The sequence below is a fragment of the Amblyomma mixtum genome, chromosome 4 (assembly GCF_055824585.1).
Source record: "Amblyomma mixtum isolate Tamu chromosome 4, ASM5582458v1, whole genome shotgun sequence".
NCBI classification, from domain to species: Eukaryota; Metazoa; Arthropoda; class Arachnida; order Ixodida; family Ixodidae; genus Amblyomma; species Amblyomma mixtum.
Window position 1 is genome coordinate 67,864,611 of NC_143015.1, and position 11,796 is coordinate 67,876,406.

Sequence of the window (11,796 nt, forward strand, 5' to 3'; positions counted from 1 at the left end):
CCGATGAATCACGGAGCTGCACGTTCTGCCAGGCTTCGTCGATGACCAGGATTGTGGCACCGGGATTTAAGCCGAACGAGCTCCTTACGCTGTCGCTTAATACCTGCGACTGTCCAATAGACCTTTCCCGGAATGCATCACAGCTCGAGTTTCTGCTTCGATGGGCAAGTGATAGCGCGCACCGAGGTGTCTCTAACAAGGAGAAGAAATGGGGCGGGGGAGCGATCGTCCCAAGGAAAAACCGGTTGAGAAACGAAAGTGGACGTTTTTGCCTGTGGAAGAAGTGCAGAGTGGGCTAATTAGTGTAGATTCATAATGGTTCAACAGTGCAAACACACACAGACCAAGAAAGAGAGGACAAACACACCAGCGGGGAATTCAGCGCTGGTGTGTGTGTCCTGTCTCTTTCTTTGTTCATATGTGTTTGCCTATGGGCGCAGCATGGGTTAGCCCATGTGGGCCTGGCGTGGCTTAGCTCACGTGGGTCCCCGGTGCACTGCCGCCTAAGCCCCCCTGCAGGTCCCCTCTGAGAAGACCATTACTGCCCCTATGAGTCCCACAAAGGACCGAGCAAAACAACTGTTATCGTTTTTATGCATGCAGATCATAGGGGTCCCCTGCTGGCCCTATGTAGCAAACCCCCTGGGCTGCCCCTGTGGGTCCCACACAATGCCGAGTTGCAAATCCCGCACGTATACCACATCGGACCCCCATGGGCTGCCCGCGCTGGGCCCACGGGGCCCCGGCACGGGCAGCCCATGGGGGCCCACAGCATGGGCTAACCCATGCTGGGCCCACAGGCAAACACACATGGACCAAGAAAGAGACAGAACACACGCCAGCGCTGAACTCCCCGCTGGTGTGTATGTCCTCTCTTTCTTGGTCTGTGTGTGTTTGCACTGTTGAACCACCATTATGAATCTACACTAATTAGCCCACTCTGCACTTCTTCCACCGGCAAAACAGTCCAATTTCGCTTCTCAACCGGTTTTGCTTGGGACGATCGCTCCCCCGCCCCATTTCTTCTCCAGGTTAGGTACACCTCGGTGCGCGCTATAATTTGCCCGTCGAACGAGGAACACGAGCTCTGATCCATTTCGGGAAAGGTCTATTGACAGTCGCAGGTATTAAGCGACAGCTTAAGGAGCTCGTTCGGGTGAAATCCCTGCGCCACAATCCTGGTCATCGACGAAGCCTGGCAGGAGGTGCAGCTCCGTGATTCATCGGATAGCGGTGGCGGTGGCATGGCCTATGCGCTGAAATTGTTTTGAATTTGCAGGTTTGTTGTTTTCATAATTGCTTCTAAGTTGTTGTCTTTATTTGCTATCGGCGCCCATTGTGGGAATGGTGTCATATTGTTTTCAATGCCGCTTGAGAAATACCGACCTATGCTCTGCCTGCTGTGACGATATTTGAGAGGAATTTTGAGGCCCAAGCCTTACGTGCCCCACCGAAAAGAAAAACGTTCTGTCTGTGTGTTTGCGTGCGTGCGTGTGTGTGTGTGTGTGTGCGCGCGCGTGTGCGCGTGTATGGGTATGTGCGCGTGTGCGTGTGCGTGTGTGTGTGTGGCGTGTATGCGGTGTGTGTGTGCCTGCGTCTGTGTGTGTGCCTGCGTGTGTGTGTGTGTGTGCGTTTGCGTGTGTGTGTGTGTGTGTGTGTGCGCGCCTGCGTGTGTCTGTATGCATGCGTGCGTGAGTGTGTGTTTGTGTGTGTGTCTGTGTACGTATATGTGCGTTAGTGGTTGAGGACTCTCAGGAATCTGTGAACGTAAACTTAAGAATGACCTCATGCTGATGGCCAGTGCATCCGAATACAACCTGATGTGGCAGCTAGTAAGGGGAGGGGGACGCGAGCATCGGTAGGGTAGCGACTGCGTTTAGGAAGCTAGCGCGCAGATCATAAGGAGTGCGGCGACTACGTAGAGCCATGCAGAGGTAGAATTGCCAGCTGCGTGGCGACTGCGTTCAAGAAGTGAGCCGGCCGCCTTACGCCATCTTTCACGTAAGCCGTCATAACTGTCTACCAAAATTTTTGAGCTCTCCAAATACTTTCCGCCGAAAATGTCATATCAGAAAATGCGCAGAAGTTGGGCAACTGAGAACTAAAATGCTGAAGGAAGACAACCTCTTAAGTCTCTCGCATGACGTCCACTGTGGTCTCGCAGCACTGGTGAGGGCCCTAAAGTGTCTTCCGTCGCTTTACGCAACAGCTTCCTGAAATTTAAAAAAACGTTGGCAAACCTCACAGCAGCAACTTAGAAAGAATAAACCCTGAAATAAAGCATTTGCGACGTGGACATGTATGTTGAGCACATATCTGACAGGTACGATAAACTTGTAGAGGCATCCAATAGGCATGACAGGGAAATCGAGCTTCGATGCAAGAAAGTAGACGACGATGACACTAACAATTAGAGGCAAGATGTGCGCCAGTAAGTGAATAAGTGAATACGTAAGTGAATAATACGTGAATAAGTGAACACGTAAGGGAATACAGTAGACGACAAAATATACAAATTCATGGTCAGCCTGCAACAAATGCAAAGAAGCTTCTCCACGTAAACAACCTTGCGACAAAGCATAATTTGCCTTCCATTGTAGCAAGTGACATTGAAGGATTCAACGGCCTGTTTACCGCATCGGACAATGTGCCTGTAGTCCAAATCCGTTCTGACAAACGATCTACTAACATTGAGTTGATTTCAAAGTGAAAATAAAGCGACAAGGACGTTCGATTTTTCAGCAACCTCACTGCTGATCGGACCTGATCGGACTCTTGCATACCGTCAAGCCGATTCGTCTCCTGTTTACGATGTAATATTGAAAAACGGTTAGAAAGTACTATGCCGCATTTCCAACGCAAACTATAAAGAAGAAGGCCAGAAAAGAGTGGATGAGGGTATCACTCTTAAAATAATAAAATGCGCTCTTATTTTATTGAAAATGAGCAGCCTGGATCATTTACTAGGCTTAAGTTTTCGAAGTAATCTAAGCACAGGTTTAAAACAGGCTAAATATTTATTCGTAATAATACTTTTTGTCTAACACAGACCGAACGTAACTTTTACGTAGTAATAATGGAATCATATGGAGCAAAACAAAAGATCTCTCCATTGCACTACGAGTCAATGGAGTTTTAGGCCGGGCTCTCACTTACCAATAAATTTAAGGATGACTTTATAGCTGCAGGTTCGCACCATAACTCTGTTAACTGTGATGTAGCTACAACGGTAGACTCGTATTTGCCTTTAAACAGTACCGATTCTGAATTTTTGTTGCCTTCTGCAATAGGTGGTCGTTTTTATCATTAATTCCGTTAAGAACACGTGCTCCACAGGAGGTTATGCGAGTTCAACGTGGGCAGAAAGACGACCGAAACAATCTACAGATTTCAGCATTTCCACTGCATTCGTAAGTATGTGAGCGCGTAACTTTTAGGCAGCTGAATAAATTTTTGCAAGCTAAAAGCTATTTTCTGCAAAACAATTTTGATTTTGAAACTAGGCTGTTCTCAGCCTAAAAATATAGCTCTGTTAAATATAGGGAGTGTTTTACCTTCATATCCACCTCTACCGTTGGGGCACACTTCTAAATATACAACGCTCGCACTGACGTAGTTTTGCTTTCTCTTGAATCGTCGAACAACACTCGTGCATGCCGTACCGCCGGAGCCGAGGTCGCAATAAATGGAGTGTTTTAGCATAGCTAAAGCGCAGCACACGCAGTCTCAAGGTGTGGAGGAATATGGTGCAAACATCTGCAGCGGTACGCGCGAATCGTGTATGGTTTACTCTGGCATACGTGTACGGGATGTATTCACGGCCGAGATGTACGACATCTGCCCGAGTGGCAGAGAGCCACGGTTGGAATGCCGCGGCCACGCAATTCAGGAAAGGGCAAAAACGTTGAAGCGTTGGTAGAACTGAAAACCAAGTCTGGAGTGCAGCATGATCCTGTGGTAAGAGCCGGCAGCACCCCTTCTCACCAGAACAGTCTCTCACCACTCAGGCGTAATACTTTCGCAAGAATTCTTATATGAAAAAATATTGTAGAGTTTGAATGTAGGTAATTCTCGTATTCTTGTGAAAACAAGTGTTTCTTCATCGCCTCCTCTTTCAGGCATCTGGCGCCTCTTCATCTCGCATCTCATCTTTCTGCACCGGCCATTATTTCTCTCTGAGAGACAAAAGAAACTTTGACAGCATTTGATTTAATATCATTTGCATACGCACGCAACCGCGTTTTCAGTCTCCATGTTCACACCCTCTCCACACTCAGCGGCAGCTGGCGCGACTCTCTTTTTATTGGCTACTGTTGGCGCGACACTCCTTCGAACTTAGCACAGCTTCCTCTCATTGGCTAATGCTGGCGCAAGGCTCCTTCGAACTTACTCAAGCTTCTTGCCATTGGCTGCAGGCTGCGCGACGCTCCTCCGAACTAACCTGAGTTTACCCGAGTTGCTGAGACCATCACAGAAAATTCTTGGCCTGGACCTCCACTGCTTTCGCTCCCAGGACCGCACTCCGAAGAGGATGCAAAGCAAACAGTCAAGGCGCTGGTCAGGTCTGTGACCCAATGAAGGATGAACAAAAACTTTGATTAGAATGCAGTACTGTGCTCGTCTTCTTAAGTGGCGCCCTGAGTCCAGGGCTTCATGTGCCGCCGCGATTATGTAGGCCCGCCAGGGCAGCTTTCGCTGGTCTTGCTGTTTCATGCCGGTAAGGGCGGTCTCAAGAAGGGCCCAGTGGAGGTGCTGAAAATTTGTGGATCCGGACAGTCCGCTAGGGGGAACTGATCCTGGTAACATTTAACGCTTCAAAGGTACAAACTAAAGCTAGCCTGGCAGTGCTGTTGTAGGACTTAGCGGAAGTAAGATGGTAAATGCCTTAGGAAGCCTATGAGGATAGAACTCTTGGAAGGCGGGCGTTAATTATTTTTCCTTGGTTCAGCAGGCCGGGGAGACCTAGGTGCGGGATATGTAATCTATGATGATGGCTGGGAACAAAGAAGTTCTGATGGTAGTTATCGTAATTAAGCCTAATAAGAGGCCGAAGGTGAACGTTGTACAGTTCGGCGCATCCACATCCAGCCATACTGACAATATAGTCTAAAGACTCTACGAAGACGTATGATATTCAGTGAGTAGGGTAAAAACGCATCACACTTCACTGCAGGGTGGCCTGAATGCTAAGAACAGTATTGGAAGGGCCGCCTTTCAGTGGAAACCACGCTTGAATCTCGCAGCAGGTAAGGAGGATGTCCTAACAGCTTTTGGTTATGGGGCTGATCGGTGAAAGCTAGACTATTAGTGAGGAAAAGCAAGGGGCAAGAGGAGTGGGGCTAGGGTCGAGAGAAGCATGGTGGAAGCTAGGAGGAGCTTTAGTCCCTACCATGCAGCTCGCGGCGCTGCATCGTCGCGTGTCGACGAGCTTGTTACTCAGTAGGCTATACCAACCTGCGCTTTCAAAACTCTGTGCGCTCGATCAACTAGCAAAACATGCCAACAAAGTAACACGATGCGCTTCAAAATAATGTTTCCCAGTTGCTTTCGGCTAGTTTCGTGACCAATACAGGGTATCGTGCGATTAGTGAATTAATAATGTCGAAGAGAAAGCTTCACGGCAGGCAGAATAGTAAAGTGCGTGGTGGCCCATCATAGAGCAATTATAATAACAAATGGCTATTCATGTGGTGTTTGTTTTTTGAGTGTGTTTGCGCCTTCTGAAGTTGCAGGTAAGAAAATGAAGAGGGTGCAAACCAAAGAAGAAACTGGAGTTTTAAAGGTCGAGGCATTCTCAGAAACACACGCGCATTTTGGGCCAAACAAAAATGTGCCGGAGATTAATCTGAGAATGATCATGCGTTCGAGCTTAAATCCTTCATTCCGCTTGCATATTTAAGTTATTGTTCTTTAGGTTGTATGAAAGACCTAGCGCGTATGCCAGTAGTATACCCTTCCTCATCAAAGGCGAATAGATTCAGCAAAGGTCTGTGGAGAACGTAAAGTGTTAAATATCTTATAAGTCACATCTTGCTGTTCTACCATCATTATAATGCTATATGACAGAACTGCTTTGATGTTTGCAGTGCCCTTGGTTCGTACACGCCGACCCGGTGTCTTCATTCTTGAGCGAGTGGCACTGCTAACCCACGTCACCAAATACAGAGGCGTATCCATGCCCAGCAACCTGTCCCAGCTTAATTGTCGTCATCATCTTTAACCAAGGGACATCCAGAGAACAAATATATCACTGGGCATATCAATGTCCTTTTAATTCTATCTCCTAGAACTGAAACCACGTTAATACAGAACACTTCCTCGGGTCGTGGCTAGATGTTCCCCTACGCCCTTATCTACTGAGTTTCCCTTCTCTTCATCCCCGCTGTGAAGCTAGACTCGACAACCGGTTGCCGATGCTGCTCCGCTCTGATTACATTACCGGAAATACAAGAATTTCCTCGCAATGGTTGAGATATATTCATGATTAATGACAGTCGGTAGGCAGTTGATCTCGTGAAGTTGACGGTAATGTCAGAGAGGTTTTTCTGTTCAGACAGCAAATAGAAGACTTATTTTTAAAAACAGAGCAGGGAGCACAGCATATCAGTTACTGTCAATGTCTCGATGGTGTAGAGGGTGGTAGCGCAGGGCGGTTTTTTCTGGCCGATTCCTCCCAGTCACTCAAATATTTGATAACTACTATTCCAGCTCTCATTTTGTACTTAGTATGATGCATTTGTCGCCTGCAGGGAGGTAGAGACTGAGAGCTTAAAACTTTGAACGGCCAGGAAACATTTTTTAAGCAACGAAGTCCATTATTCCTGACCGACTGCAACTCCTGATATTCGTTTTTGACGAGTTTTGCTGCAGCTGCAATGACGTGTCCTTCTCAATTTTCGTGCAGCTGCTCATACTCGGTTTATCCAAATAACAGCCGGAATGAAGATGGGTATAAAGAAATCCATGCACGCGAAAACTGCGATAAAATGACGCGTATAACAAACAAAGAAATCGGAGCAAATAATAATAAGTTATTGTTTGTTTCGTCTATACTGAACAAGACATCTGGACGGATCGTTCTGAGGTGAGCTTTTTGTTCTCATTTATAGAAAAGTGCTTACGACGAGAGGAGCTTTTCTGATCGAGACATGCAGCGCTTTGGCTTAGTCTTCCTACAAAGGTAACTTAATACTTACGAATTCGCTACAGGCCTAATTTACAAGAAAACTTGCGAAAAATTCAAAATTTAATTTGCAAACCGAGAACAATTCTAACGGAGAAGTGTTGTTGACTTACATAGCTAAACCTTCTAAGTCAGTAGACGGGCAACCTTGCTCACACTAACAGAAACCTCCGGGATATGCTTGTTACCTTCTGTGGTCAGTCTCGGATAGTTTGCCTGGCTCGGTGCGGCGTCAATGGGTTAACACTATATTGGTCATATTTTTGTAATATTGCTTCGCGAAGAAAAGGAATGGTTGTGCATTCCTGACCAAGCATTCTTTACATAGAGTAGTGATCAAGCATCACATAGAACACGCCCTAACAAGTTGGAACGAGATATACGTAGTACAAGCTACAAATGCATCCAAACAGAATACGATCCAGGTGCCTAAGTAAAATAAGCACGCCTCTTATGTGGCGCTTTTAAAACCTTTAGAGAAGTTGAAATTTTTCACGACAAGAGAACCAGGTACTCTAAGCTTGACATGCGTAAATAGAGTAAGGGTCCTGTAAATTGAGGTGCACTTTCCTGGTCAGAGGTCTGAGTTTTTTTTCAATACCATGCAAAAGAAAGCTCACTTTTTGCATTTATTTTCTCGTGCCGTCCCTATCTGTCTCATAGTCGCAGGAAATATTCAAGCAAGCACTTGCTCCAAGGGATTACACGGGACTATTTCAGTAAAACAAACGACCTTATCAAGAATGATTTGTGACCAATAAACAGACACAAATATAATCAGGGATGCGGCATTTTGCAGAGGGAGAAAAACACGACATGCCATTGTTAGGGAACGTGAATATAAACATTTTTCTTATTAAATTCGTTCGACTTTCGAGCAAAAGTACACAACTCTAATTGTTTTAAAGCCAGTAAGTAACATAGTGTTTTGCATGCTTCCAAATCACAAAAATGTAAAAAATTATAGTTGTCTTATTTGTGTTTGTGCACACATGACATTCCGCAGCCTTAACTTACGTCGCTGGCGCTTGGTTCTAGACGCATTCGAACTCCGCCTTCAAGGTCTATGTAAGAGTGATCTTGTACGGCTGCAAAGGTAAGCTGTAAAGCTTCCGCAAAAACTTCGACGTTGAAGAAAACTTCAGCGTTTTACGGGGCACCAACTTAGGACGACTGCCTCACCAGAACAGTCGCTTTACCAACTGAACTAATCAGGATGGATAAAACATGGTGGAGAGAGACCATATTTTTTCCGCAACTCGAAGTGGCAACTGTGGTGGTCCAATGTTTAGGGGAATGCCTCAAGGTCAAGAGTAAAAGAGTAATTACTCTGAAAGAGTAATTACTCTTTCAGAGTAATTCCCCAAGAGTAATTACTCCCTGACATCAACTCATGCACCGCAATAGGCGTACAGTTATTGCCATAAATCTAATTACTCCCTTATGGCTGGTTGGTTATTGGGGTCTGATGTCCAAAAGTGACTTAGGCCATGAGGGACGCCGTAGTGAAGGGCTCTGGAAATTTGGACCACCTGGGGTTCTTCAACGTTAACTGACATCGCACAGCACACGGGCCTGCTGCATTTCCCCTCCATTGAAATGAATCTACTCCACATTGGGGAAACTTTACTAAGGTTTCGACCCATGGCTGCTCTTGCGCTGATTGAGTTTGTGGATAAGGTGCATGCGGGAGTACGGAGTTCTCTTTCGTACTAGAGCCCGAAAAAATATATTCAACGATTTCGATTCTTGGTAATACGAATCTGACTCTCAGCTGCGTGGCAATACTTTTCATAGACAAATGCTATGTGGTGTTTTTTGCAACCGATCGGAAGTAGGACACGCAAATCTGGAGCTGGCTAAAGCCAGCGCCCGCGAAAGGCACTCACAGGGCGCCATCTATCCAACCAAGCCCGCTCCCCTTCACGCGTCACGGTTCCTAGTTCTCCCTCCAGTCTTCTCGTCCGGTTTTCTTCTCACCCTTCACGAAGCATCATCGATGGCCGCCATCAATCTACACAAAGAGGGAATAAACAGAGGACAAGAAATTGAAACCGCAGTTAGATTTGGTGAGTTTACGCGGCCGGAGTTTTTTTACTCACATCATCGCGCTTTTGCGGTTTTTTTTGTAGCGAAGGCTACACTATGATAGCTAACACACATTTCGCCGCGAGCCTCCGAATGACCTTGAAACGATCTTGAGGTGAGTAAAGGTTGAACATCTGCCTTACCATGTGCGGTTCCCCTTGCTGCAGCAGCACGTGACTTCTGACCTTGACATTTGACCGCAGGACCTCTGACCTTCGACCACTTGACCTTTGACCTTCGACCACTTGACCTTAACCTTTGACTTTTCGAGTTGTCGGTAAAGGGCGGTAAGAAGCCACGTGGCAATCGAGTGGTGCCATCTGATTCAATCTAAATTTGTAATTTCAGGGTATGGGGTTCAAATGCTGGAGCTGTGCGTTTTGACTTAGGCACACTCCATGTAACTATCTGCAAGATATCTTGCACATCTTCTTTGAATGTTTGTAACACGTCCTGACAAGATGCGCACGACCTCTTATAAACATTCAATAACGGTCGCAGTAGTCACATGAGACGCCTTAAAACGGCTTGTTCATCTTGGCAAGAGCATCATATCTGTTTATTATTGGTGCACACTGGGTAGGGAATTCTGTCGCGCATGTGGCACAGGGATCGGAATAGCATGTCTGGAGCTATAAAACATTCCTGCCGTATGCAGTTATGCATGCGTGCACATGTTCGTAACATGTGAATTTAACTTTTTTTTTTCTGTTGTCATGTTTCGTATGGCCACGCTTCTCTCTGGGTATTTCCTGTTCAGACATAAATACTGCACTGCAGCTGCGTATAGCTCAAGCCGTAAAATGTCTCGTGTGGAATGTCACCTCCAGGCTACTGAAGAAGGATTTCTTGAAGACAACATTAGTAAGCATCTTGCGTAGCTGCTGAAGACATAAAACTATTTCCTAAAACATCTTCCGGAAATCTTTCCTAGGTGTCTTCTAGACAAGTATTAAACAGCGTCCTGCAAATATCTTTTGTAGCCCAAGATGTCTTTGACCATTACAGACATTTCAAGATATCTACAAGATATTCTGTGCTGAGTGGTAACGCTCTCTGTGGCGTGATCCGCAGCGTCAATACTGACCCTTATTTCGTATCGACCTCACTTGTGATATTCGCATGCCCCGCAATTTAGATGACCTTGACCATAATTCCCTGTACCGAATGCGCTTGGACTTTTTTACTCTAAATACTTTATTCATTAATTTGGTTCATCAAAGCCATTTGTGCTCGATATGTGCTGTTCGCGAAGATCTTGAGCAGTTGGTCTGCTGCTGCCTGATTTTCAACACTGACCCCAAGTCATTACCAAGAACGTTAGCACACCACCTGTGCTGGAGCATGTCCTTGGACCCTGGAGTGATGTGACTTTAACTGCGCGTAGAGAGCCTTACTGATAATCTTCGGGACACGCGTTGGATACACAACATTTGATGTTCCTGTTTGTGTGTGCGCGAGTGTAGTGGATGCTTGATTTCCCTTTTCAGCTTTTTTTTTTACGTCCTTTTCCCCCATCTTTTGCACCCTCTTCTATTATCCTCATCTGGAGTAACATGCCAGATTAACAACCGCGAAAACCTCTAATGTATTGATTAAAATCCCTCTCTCTGGAACCAGTGCATAAGAAAAGGATTATTTGAGGTCGAAGAGGAAGGAGTACGCAGAAACCCGAGCTTCAGCAGGTATAAAATTGCCTGCTGCCAACCACGGGCCTCCCGAGCCCTTATCAGGCAATCGCATTCAAACAAAACGCCAGCCTGTTTTCACGTTCAGCAAGGCTGTTCGTCGGTATTTTTGTTTCCCAGAGTTTCCTTATTTACCGCAACGAATTTGTTTCAGCCGTCCTGCAATGAGGGCAAATGTCATGGCGTGCATGGCATTGGTCCTGGTTTACCTAGCCAGTCCAACATGCGGCTCAAAATCCGCACGTTTTCATCTGCCCGAGCTTACTAGGAGATGCAAAAACTGTAAGTAACGTTTTGCATGTCGTTCTCTTTCAAGGTCCGATTCATGGCTGATAGCTAATTGCATGTAAGGAATGACATGATATGACCGGGACATTAAATAATGTGCTCGAAAATAAAACATAATGATATGAAGGCTACTAACCATGAATCATGTGGAATGAATGGTTGGATTTGGTTTACGGGCAACTCAGGTATGAGGGAACCCGTAGTGGCCGGAAAATTTCGGGTGAACTGGGTTGCGTTGGTCGAAACGTGCACTGATATCCCACAGTAAATGGACCTCTAGCATTTCCGCTCTTTCGAAATGCGACTGCTGCGGCAGAGACCGAACCCGCGTCTTTCGAGTCGGCAGCGGAACGCAGTAACCACTGAGCCACTGCGACGGATTAGTGCAGCGAATGAAATAGTAGGGCCTTTTATGTGGGGGAAAAAAGAAAACGGCTGGTCTATGAAATTAACACAGTGTGTTTCAAGAGAAAAACAAATGTTGTCGTAGGCCTTTGGGCGCTCAATATTGAACCTTTTGGGAAGGTCCCTGCCTGAAGCAGGATTGTG